We start from the raw sequence: 12,375 nt of genomic DNA on the forward strand, positions 1-12,375 counted from the left end.
GCACTCTGAACCCTTCAGCCTCAGCCTAGAGCCCCCTCCTGCACCCCAAATCCCTGATCCCTGGCCCCACACCAGAGCCTGCACCCCCAGCTGAAGCCCTCACCCCCCCACACACACATCCCAACCCCATACTCCAGCCCAGAGCCCCCTCCCGCACCCTGAACCCCTCATTTCTGGCCCCACCCTGGAACCTGCACCCCCAGCCCAGAGCCCATACCCCCTCCCACACCCCAGCCTCCTGCATCAGCCCGGAGCCCCTTCTGGATAATTTATGAGATCTTCCACTTTTGAGTTGCGCGTGTGAATTTTTCTTGTACATTTTCCATCTTTCCTGATCCCAGCAGTGGCTGTAGGGAGGAGGAACAAAATGGGGGCCAGGCAGAGGAGGCAGTTCTACTCCATCTCCTTTACTGTGTCCACAAGAAAGGAGCAGCTGGGTTCTCTCTTACCTCTCTGTGGCAGTTCCAGCAGGGGCTGGGGCCAGCTTTGGTAGTGGAAAGCATTTGAAGAGGGCGGGGAGAAATAGAGCCTTCAGGGAAGTAATGCTTTCCAATAAAAGGACTGAGTTGTCCAGGTAGAGGGGCCTGGTCAGCATTTCCTGACAGTGGCACCCCTGTTATCAGCCCTGTTTGTCAGCTAAATCAGGAGGATAATTTAGGAGTGGGGAGGAAGCAGCAACTGTGCTGAACAAGCAAAGAACATAAATTTGTGCATGTGTGGAAGGGGAAGAATATTTGGAATAATTGGGTGCAGATGCTCAGGCTGCCTCTGGGCAGCTTTAGTTAAATGTGATGAGCATGCAGCAGTTGATGCCTGAAGGCACTGATACTGGAGGTATTACAGAGCTTGTGTTTTCCTGGATTGTGCAAAAGTTTTGTGGCAGATCCCCAAAACCAGGCTCAGCTTTTTTGGAGTTGACTTCAAAATAGAATCCTCTGAGGTTTGTGTAAACATCTCACCCAAAGTCGAATTAACCAAGTGTGAGGCCCCTCCCCACCCCTTCTGCCTGTAGTCCAGCCCCCCTTCCGTGTGCAGCCCTGCCCACAGCCGCACCCCGTTCTGCCCCTTCCCCCCGCCCCCGCAGCCCCACCCCATTCCACCCACGGTCTGCTCCATTTTGCCCCCCCCACTCTGTTCCCGCAAACTATTTGTTCCTTTCTGCCCCCCCCCCACTGCGGCCCCAAGACCAAAGAAGCTCTGTTCCCCCTCCTGTCGTGGCCCCAGGGCTGCGGCGAGGAGTGAGAGCTCCCCCAGCCATGAGGCCGAGGCAGGAAGCTAGAGCTCCTCCAGTCCTGGGGCTGCAGCCGGGGTCTGGGTGCTGGGGCGTCCCCCACCTAGCACTCCTGCCAGGGGTGGGGTTGTGATTGTTTGTTTCATCACAGTTACACAGTGCTGCATTATGATAGCACAACTCAGTAATTAAAACAAAATGCAGAGTGGTGGGAGAACATCTGCTTTTCAGAAGTTGGATGTGGATACTTACCAGAATTCATGGAGAATCCAACCAGGCTCTTCAATTTTCCCTCTATAATCATCACTTACTAAGCAATGCCTGGTGATCCCACCCACCTGTTATGTTCTTGGTGGCCTGCTACCCTCATCTATTGTGACTAGGGGTGAAAGGTCGGTCAATTCCTTTCTCTGGCACTGTCATGAGTCATATCCTTCTTCACTCACCAGTCCCTCCCATCTCCCTTTCCACTCTCCCTCAACCACCTTCCTCTTTCTCAATCATCGTGTCAACCGTTCCTCTGGTAATACCACTGGGGGGGTTTCCTTTTCTCGTGAGATGGGTTGAAGTGAAGCTGATCGAGGTGATGTACATGCATATCGAAGCCATCAAAACCTGAAAAGCTAAATTGGTAGAGAATTTTGAAAGTTTCAGTGTGGGTCATTCGAAGTCTGTACCTCACAGGCTGAAAACTTCTCCTTCAAGCTATTATTTATGAGAGATGCTGGCCTTGTATACCATTAACTTTCACAATGTCTCTGGTAAAAGTACACGTGTCAATGGCTATAGGGAACAATCTTGCCTTGGCAGAAGGACCGTTTTGATGAGCTATTAGGATTTTTCCATCTCTACTTTCTGTGATTCTCTTTATCAAGCTCAGGTAGGCTATTTTTGGATGAGGTATTCTGACATTACCCAGGGTACAATCTGGACCACTGAACAGCTGTCCCCCCTTAATTATCTAGCCTGGGGTGCCACGCTGCTGTGGCTGTCAGATAAAACAATAAGATAAGTTTATTAACTACAGAAAGATAGATTTTGATTAATTACAAGTGATGATGCTTAAAAGTCAGGATTGGTTACAAAAGAAAGTAAGAGTAGTATGTAAGCTAATGTCTACCTTAACAAGATAAGTGAACATAAAAGCAAAGATTTTGTCTCATCATACACCATTGTACATGTCACAGGCTGGGCCTCCTTTCAGCCTGGGACCACTCTCCCATAGTTCAGTTCTTTGAGAGTCGTTGATGTCATGAGCAGAGAGATGGGAGGAGGAGAAGTCAAGCGTCTTCCTTCCTCTTTATAATTCAATTCCTTGTGCTAAAAATACATTTGCTGAGTCACTGTGATATGCAGTGCATTGTGGACGTGAGGTTTGAATCATCCCTGTGATGAACTTTACATTTCTTCACACCCTCTCCCCAATGCTGGAGGATGGCTGCTTAAGTAGGTGACTTGTCTAGAGTACTAGTGTGTCTCTAGAGTCTCTGGAAAAACTGGTTTGTGGCTGCTACCTAGAATTACAACATATTTAAGTAACAATCATAGAATAGAATCTTGTAACTTCACATAATGCCGTTACACATATTTTAATAGGATAATGATACTCAGCATTTTATGACTTTTCAAATGATACCTCACAGGGCATACTTTGTACAAACTTATCATATATTCTTGTAAAAGTGGTGACCATAATAGTATAGACTCCTACAGGTTTGTTGCTTGATTTTTGCTTCATAAAGCTGTTTATGAATTGTTAAACTAGAAATAAATGCTTTAGACATTCAAGCAGTATCCACTGGACACCAAAAGTGTATTATGTCAGGTTGTTTGCATGCATCTTGATAAGAGCTGGAGCAGAAGTACAATGCATCAAATAATTTTACACTCCCATTAGCAATTTTGTTTATTCTTGCCATGCATGTTTTATCAACCATTGTTGGGCGAGGTGTCAGGTTTCCCCTTTGCTCTTAGACACTCACGTGTGGCTCTCTCAGCCAATGAGTCAGTTACTTCTGGAGTGATTGGCTGGCATCCCTACAGCACACTCAGCAAATAGTACCTGAAGTTCCTTTGAGTTGTTGCCTGTACAAGTGTTTGCCGGGGCTCGACCCTCTCCGGGGCGGCAGGGAGCCACACCGACTCACTACCCACTGGGCTAGGGTACACTGTCTGGCTGCAGGGTCTCCCGCGGCAGCCCTTGAAATCCTGAAAAGATACAGTCAGCCCGACCCTGGCTCAGGGCAGGCACCAACGTTAGGTCAGGGCTCAGACCCTCAGTCAGGGTTGAGCGACGGTAAACACAGTATCTATGCCCAGGCCCTAGGTCAGGGCGGGGCAACAAACGCTGGGGCAGGCACTCAGGCCCTCAGTCAGGGCTGAGTAACAATATAAAGTAAGCCCCAACAGGCCTGGGAGAGGGGGAGACTGCCACCCACGGGTTGGGTGGCAGGGGGGACGCAGGCCCTCCCACTCCACTGCGTCCCAGCCCGGGGCCCTAGCAGCGGCAGAAGGCCTGCTGCTTAGTCAGTGGGGATCCTGGCCGCAACACACTGACATCGGCTCTGGCAATGCTGCAGCCAGACTGGGGTCGGCTGCCCCCGGGCTACTTCCACACTCCCCCTCTGGGCCTACCTGAGGGCCGGCGTCGGCCTCGGGGGGATCCTGGACCATGGGTTCGTCCGGCCAGGCGTCGTTCGGTAGGTCCGGCAACTCCTCCGGATAGAGGGCGCAGGGCAGGCCCGGCGGCTCCTCTGGGTAGTGGGTGCAGGGCAGGCCCGGCGGCTCCCGGCGGCCGCCCCCGGCTGCAGAGTTTTCCCAGCCCCGAGCTAGGCTTGAGACGTCTGGTATCTTTGGCGGCTGGGGCCTCACTGGCTTTTGAGGGCCAGCCTTTATGCTTCTGGGTCGCCGCCTGACCCCGGGAGGGGCGGGCTCAGAGCTCCCTGGCCCCGCCCACTGCGGCCTCCGGAGGGGCTCTTCCCCCTCTGGGGCGCCGGGAGCCACACCGACTCACTACATTGCCAATGCACAAAGACTGAAACAAACGAAAATAGCCCGATTTGTATTTGTCATCTTTGTGTGCAGTTTGGTCACTTTCTTTCAGTGATCTTGTTTCTTTTATGCAACTGAAGGAGAGGGTTCTAAGATTCCCTTTCATCTGTTTTGAAACAAAAGCCACACACTCCCTCTGGCCCCAATCCTGCAAAGACTTCACACATGCTCTAAGTATATGAGCACCACTGAAATTAATGCAAATACTCATGTGTAAGTTAGTTCTCTTAAATTCACATGCTTCCAGGTTGCAGCTTAGGTGATCATGAATGAAAGGAAAGTGGAATAAATCTACCTCCACACACCTACCTAAAATGACTTTTACAATTGATGTTTTCCCCATGCAGAGGAATTTTCCTCTTCACTGTTTCTATACTTACCAAATTACATATAAAAGCCATAAACTCCTTTATATTATCCATAAACATAATAAAAACGTTACACCACATAACTTTGACTTAGTCAGTAATTCTTGACTTAGCCTGAGGGGTTGAAAAGAAAATTATTCCTGTTACACATTTTAATTATGCCATAAACTTTGTGAAATAGCTATTGATCTTCAGCATCTGGCATCAGAAAAGTTGCTTGTTTGTTTATTACTTAGCCTGAGTAGTATTGCCTATAGGATAAAAATAAAAAATGTCTCAGGACTTGAAGATGCCCCATATGTAAAATAGTAATACTAAAAATAATTGTGGGGGGGTTCTATGCTAAAAATATTTTATTGCTGAAGAGTATTTTTACTAGATTTTTTTTTCCAGCCACTTCTGGAGAAATTTACATTCCAGACTCTGGAAATGCAAATTCGGACGCAAGAAAATATTAACTGCTATTCCAGAACAATTCAAGAATGGAAGCCTTGGGCCTCTTTGTTTATTTTTATATTTTAAACATCAGTAATGAGACAAATCTGCATTATAGGACTGTTTCCCTGAGGAAATGAGAACATCTCAGCTGAGAGCTCCACTCATATATTGCCAATTCTAACATGTTGAAATTCACATAAGATTTGCTTCTTGCCATATGCAAACTGCATTTGAAACAACAGTTACCATTAAATTGGTATTTCAGTACTGTGGAAAAGTGACAATTCTAAGGGCCAAATGCCAGCAACTAGAAACCAGCTTCCATCCTTCCTGCTTTAAAACTGGGCTGACAGATCAAACACTCATGTCACCGTGTAAACATCAAGCATCTCGTTTAAATACAAAAGGTGAAATTTTGACCTCCTTGAAGGTAGTAACAAAACTCCCATTGAATTCAAGAGGGCTTGAATTTCATGACCACTAAAAAATGAAATCCGTATACCGTAGCGTTTCAGTTTGCTAAGCCGGTAGTAAAGCGCAATAGAAAGTGGGTTATGGAAATTTAGGTCCTCGTATTTTTTTCAGTGTCACAAGTTGTTACCATTTTAGGTGGACAGAGCAGGCTCAAAACCAAGGAGCTGAATTACAATTTTCACTTTCAGATACAGTTGTCAGACTACACGTGGAGAGAGGTGCTGCTTCCCTCATTGAGTTCAGTATTGTACTGAGCATACAGGGTGTAGCATTCTTTTAAACGTGTTATCCAGCCAGCGGCGTTAAGTACTGCAAGTGACAGACTGGAGTGTGACCTGGGAGCTAAATGCTGACTTCCCTTCTGTGCCGGAGGAAGCCAGAATACTTCTGATGATCGCTCACTGAGTGCAAGGTGCTGGGAATTCTTCTGCTGCCATTCAACCCCCCCTCCCATCTTTTCCACATGTGTTAAAGTAGCATGTGTTGCACCCTTTTTAAAAAGTGTCGTCGTGGGCTCGGGGTGCACTCCGCCCAGCAACCCTCAGGGCAAAGTGCCTGCCGACATCCTCCTCTTGAAACTGCTGCTGATGTGGCGCCCCGGATATGCTTAGGTTTTGTCTACACTGGCACTTTCGTCGCTAAAATGTTTGTCGCTCAGGGGTGTGAAAAACACCCCCCCCCCCCCCCCCCCAACAAAAGTTTTAAATGACAAAAAGCGCGGGTGTGGACAGCGCTTTGTCTGCAGGAGCCACGCTCCCAGTGATGAAGCTACCGCCCCTCATTGGAGGTGGTTTTATTTTGTCGCTGGGAGAGCTCTCCTGTCAATAAAGAGCGGCTACACAACTCACCTTACAACAGCGCGGCCGTAGCGGCACTGTTGTAAAGTGCGCAGCATAGATGTAGCCTTAGGCCCCGTCTCCCTGCTTTAATTTATCTGATGCACTTAAACCCTGCCCCCTGTTCATGCAGATTTGGCTTCAAAAGCCACAGTACAGCTCACTGCATTTAAAAGTAGTATGAAATCATTCCCAGAGGAAACCCAAGGGAAATGGAAGTTAAATTGTAAGTCCTCTTCTCCCTGGTGGAATGGTGTCTCTGGTTCACCTGGCGTGCACACTTTCATCATGTAACTCCTACCCAGGAACTGCTTTAGCGTGGGTTCATGAGCTCAATTGAAGCCACAGAGATCACTGTGTCACAGCACCACTCAGGTTTGGCCCAGCCACCCCTCTATCATGACAAAGCCAAACCAAGCCTGAATAGTGCTGCAATCCCATGCGACAGGTCTCAATGCTTGGAGCAAAGAGCCTGGCCCAGCCCTGCAGGACTGGTGTCAGCATTGCAGGGTGGGTATGGAGCGGGCTTGCTCGCCACTCATCAAACAGCAGATTATCTGAACTAGGACATAGGTGATGACCAAAGTTGATTTCAGATGAGTCGCTTGTGATGGTAACTGCTAGCTCTTCTACAGGAAGTCCCTCCTCCCTAAGTGCAAGTACCTGATGCATCGTCCCTTTCACTGACATATCTGTGCCTAACTAAAGTACCCGAGCAAAGGATGAGAGAACATCATGGTGCTTGCAGGTATCTGAGGTTGCCAAACTGACAGATTGCATTCCAGCAGGTACATGGTAAACCGATTAAGAACACACTGGGTGACAAAACATGTCATATCATATGAGGCATTTTGTTTGGCTGGCATGCTATGAAGAACAGCCCTGGGAGACCATCCTTAGCAGTCAGAGTGACAGTGGGTATATGGGACAGTAGGTTGTGTCTAGTCCTTTGCAAAGAGGGTCAACATTTGAAGGTAAATAGGCCAGACTGGCTGTTTCTCCTTTGCAAGTTAATTCCAGTTCAAGAATGGCAAAAGAAAATATATCTAACACATGTTGTTGGGTTTGTTTGGGTTTCTTTGCAAGAAATCTTTTCATATTCCCTGATTGGGTGGGATATAATGCACAGAGTGAGGAAGGTTTGTTCTTTACATTCAAGCAAGGATTTTTTTTTATTTATTTTTTTAAAGCATATAATGAGAATCATGATATAGAACCAGGATTACAGAATACCAAACCCTTAACTCACAATTGGGGCCAGATCACCACAAGAACTCAGTTGTCCTTTAGGCACATTAATAAGGGTCAAAGGAGGGGGTCATTGGAGAAGGTCAAGTAGAGCTCTCACTGAGAGCTCAGTGGAGGTGGCCCAAGGCTGGTAGGGTCTGGGCTGGAGGCTGAGGGATCCAGGCTACAGTCAGGCTGGGTTGGACAGAAAGAGTTAGAAAGCTACAAGCAGGAGATCTATTAGTTGAATGTAGAAGCAAGGGACAAGTGGGGAAACTATTACAAATTAAATGCTAGTAAAACCAAGTAAGCTGCCAAGTGCCAAGTATCTGATGGGATGCCGATCTAAGGGTACGTCTATACTTACCTCCGGGTCCGGCGGTAAGCAATCAATCTTCTGGGATCGATTTATCGTGTCTTGTCTAGATGCGATAAATCGATCCCGGATCGATCCCGGAAGTGCTTGCCGTCGACGCCGGTACTCCTGCTCCGCGAGAGCAGTACGCGGAGTCGACGGGGGAGCCTGCCTGCCGTGTCTGGACCCGCGGTAAGTTCGAACTAAGGTACTTCGACTTCAGCTACGTTAATAACGTAGCTGAAGTTGCGTATCTTAGTTCGAAGTGGGGGGTTAGTGTGGACCAGGCCTTAATGACTAAAGGTGAGGCATAGGGGATAAGGTACTATATGCTAAGCAGCTGTGGTAGATGCATTTAAAGGAGAAACCCTTCCAGATAGGGTAACAACCGGATATCAGATTTTATTTATCAGAACCATATATTCCACCCCCAGTGAGGTACAACAGGTGCCAAAGGTTTGGACATGTGGCAAATGTATGTAAAGGGAAAATTAGATGCAGTAAATGTGGATGAGAGCTCTTCTATCACAGTTGTGTGGAAGGGACAGAATTCAAGTATAGAGGAAAGCACTTGCAGCATATGGAGGTTGTATATCCCCAAAACAAGCTAAAGAGATACAAAAAACAAAAGTTAAAAATAGGTGGAAGCTACTAGGAGATATCTAAGACCAGAAGGGGAAGAGGAAAGGAAACTTAGTAAGGATAAAGAGAGAAACACACAACAGAATAAATTGAAGGATACGATGGATGTTACATATGCATAGACAAATAGACATTAATAGCTTTTATGACTGAAGTAATGAACTGCATATCACAGACTGGGGGAACAGAGAAAATGAAAATTCTACTTAAAGCAGCAGCAAAGTACCTATGTGTTAGCAACTTATTGGTAGCACAACGCCATGCGTTTTTTTTTTTTTTATGAACGAAATACTGAAGGATAAATAGAATAGTACTGACTATTTACTGTTGGACTGCACATAGCCGAATAGCACATGGACAGGAGCAAATGTCTAATATCCTTGATAAGGCTACTAAACCTGATATCATTTGCATACAAGAAACATGGTGAATAGGAAAACTAGATTTCAGAATCCCAGGATATGGCATCTATGGCAAGATAAAGAAGTAGGAAGGAGTTTTTACATTCATTGAGGAAAACAAATTATATTTATTGTAGTTTCTTCACCTCAATTACAAGATAGAGTATAACGCTATGGTGAGTTCAATGAAAATTAATTCTCCATTTTTGAAAATATATAATGTTTACAACCCCTGTGAAAAACTGGAAATTCAAGATCTAGCAGAAATAATTGAAGTTGCAATAGACCCATATAATATATGAGGAGACCCAAGAATCCATAACTTAATATGGGGAAGTGGAAAAAAGGATAAGAATGGCAACTGTCTAGAGCCATTAATTGGTGAAAATAATCTAGTAATATTGAATGATGTTACACCCACAAGGTTTAATACAGCCAATAGAAATCTCTCCTGTCTAGGCCTCGGAATTGCCAAGTAGTATAACAAACACATGTAGCTGGGGAGCCCATAAACAAGAGGGAATGAGAAGTGATCATTACTTACAGGATGCCAAGGTAACAGTGCTGTTGAGGATGGATGAAGGCCCATTACTTGGAATATTTAAAAAAAGCAAACTGAGAAGTATTTGAAGCAAATTCAATGAAAATATTAATGAACTGTGTATAAGTGATGACACTGAGGATGTTAGTAGCAGTATAACAAAGGGAATCATGATGGCAGCAAAGTTGGCTATACCTAAGATATCAAGTCACCCTAAGGTAGCAACTGTATACCATGGTGGACTGAGGAATGGAAAAAAAGAATTAAGGAAAGGAACAAGGCATATAAGAAAGCAAAAAATACAGTGAATAGTGAGGGAGGACTTACCGAAATGTAAAAGAAACAAGGCAATTGTGCAGAGGGCTATTAAAAAGTCAAAAAAAGAAAGCTGGAGATAGTATGGTGGCGAACATAAATAAATACTAAAACCTCAGACATATATGGGCAGATTAAGATGATAAATGGAATATGGAGAAGCAATTCTGTACCAAGGCTAACTGTAGAAAGCCAAGGGATAAAAAGCTATAATAAAGAAAAAAAATAGAAACCCTAGCAGAAATATTCCACACATTAGTAATGGTAAAAATCAGATTATAGTAATCCATATGAGGGGGAAAAATAATTAAAGAGACACATGAGAACGGGAAGAGGTGGGGGGAGGAAAAGAATACAATACTAAATGAAAACTTCTGTATGAAGGAACTTCAAAAAGCTATAAATAATAGCAAAAACTCTGCATCAGGGAATGATGGCATAGGTAACAAATTGCTAAAACACCTGGATGAAGGGAGTTAAAAACTGTACCACAGTATATGGGGAAAAGGTGAGCTACCAGTGGAGTGGAAAGATGCTGTTGTAGCCCCAGTGTGGAAACCAAGTAAGCTGTGATACAAGATGTGTACAGGCCAATTGCCCTTATATCATGTATGGGTAAAGCCATGAAAAGAATGGTGACTGAAATATTAACAACATAGCTGGAGAGAAATGGACTGACAGACAACAGGCAAAGTGGGTTCAGAAGGGGAAGGAGTACAGTTGATCATATAGCCAGAGTACAGATGGAAGCACAGAAGTATGAGAAACAATGAATATAGGATAGTAGTTTCCCTAGATACTCAAAAAGCATATGATGTGTTATGGAGACGGGACTTATTGCATAAAATAGCCTCCATGGGCATAAAAGGAAAAGCATATAGATAAAGGATTTCTTAAGTAAAGGAACTATGCAGGTCCGATTAGGGAAATCCTATTCTAGTATATCTATAATCACAAATTGTACTCCACAGGTGAGTGTCATCAGCCCTACCTTATTCAATGTAATGATAAATAATCACCAAAAAAAGGATGAATTCAGGAATAGGCATTTCCTCGTTTGCAGATGACTGTGCCATATGGATTAAAAACAGAAAACAGGAAATAGTTGAGAAGCAAATACTGTAAATGAAACACTTAGGAGAAGTAAAGAATGGGGAAATATGGGGCTTTAAATTTTCAATTCTCAAAACTAAAGGAATAATATGCACTAAAAGAAAATGAGAAAATGAGAAAAGACTGTAAACTGTCTGTATATGAACAACATACAGGTACAGTTAAAAGCTACAAATTCCTGGGTGTGACATTTGATAGCAAGCTAACATGGAAGGATCACATTACATTTATCTACATTATTTTCAAAGGTAAAATCAATCTACTTAAAAGTATGTTAAGAACCACCTGAAGCATGAGTAAGAAAGCAATGGTAATGCTTTATAAAGAATTAATAAGACTAATTATTGAAGGATGGATGCCAAGCATTTAGTTCAGCATCAAAAATGAATCTGAGGAAGCTAGACTCAATCCAAGTCCATTATGCATTGCATGTGGTGTGTTCATCATGACCCCTTTGCATGTAATGCTAATAGTTGCAGGTGAAATGCCTGTTGCATTGAGAATGAAATTTTTGGACTTAACCTTCTGGGCAGAAGTCATAAGAGACAGGGAAGCTGGCAACACTAAATAAATATATGAAGAATGCTGGGAATTCAGTGGACAACATGGGCAGGACCAAAAATGCCTTTGTTAATAGGACTGAAGTACGGACAAAGCAACTAAGAGAAAAGAAAGACCTAAAAGATATTAGCATATACAGTCATGGGAAAATGCATTATGGGTGGAGAATCACTCCTCTCCCTGATATAAATGTGGAACTATATAAGGAAATTAAAATTGGAAAGGAGAACTAAATGTATTAAATATAGCAACTCAATATATATGTGATAAACAGGGCAAACATTGCCAAATATTTGCGGATGGATCTAAAGATGAGAAAATAGGGAGAGTGGAGGCAGCATTCTGTATCCCAACACTTGGAATAAAGAAATACAGTAGTCTATCAAATTTTGTTGCCATCATGATAGACAAACTAGCAGAGATAATGGTGGTGGTGTACTAGATCAGAGGTGGGCAAACTATGTGGCCCGTGGGACCGTGCTGCCCAGTCCCTGAGCTCCCGGCCAGGCAGGCTAGCCCCTGGTCCCCCTCCCCTGCAGCGCGCAGCGCCGCCAGTGCTCTGGCCCGCCTCTCCTACCGGGCAGCGTGGGTGGCTGGGCTCTGAGCTCCTGCTGCTCCAAGCAGCATGGTAAGGGTTCGGGGGAAGAGGGGGATTGAATAAGGGGCAGGGGGTCCCGGGGGACAGTCAGGGGACGGAGCAGGGGGCAGTTGGATGGGGCGGAGGTTCTGGGGGGGCCGGTCAGGGGATGGGGAATGGGAGGTCTGGATAGGTGTGGGAATCCTGGGGGGGGGGGCTGTCGGGGGGCGGGGGTGTGGATAGGG

Source organism: Terrapene carolina, unplaced genomic scaffold (assembly GCF_002925995.2).
Source record: "Terrapene carolina triunguis isolate 2854851 unplaced genomic scaffold, T_m_triunguis-2.0 Scaffold88, whole genome shotgun sequence".
Classification (NCBI taxonomy): Eukaryota; Metazoa; Chordata; order Testudines; family Emydidae; genus Terrapene; species Terrapene triunguis.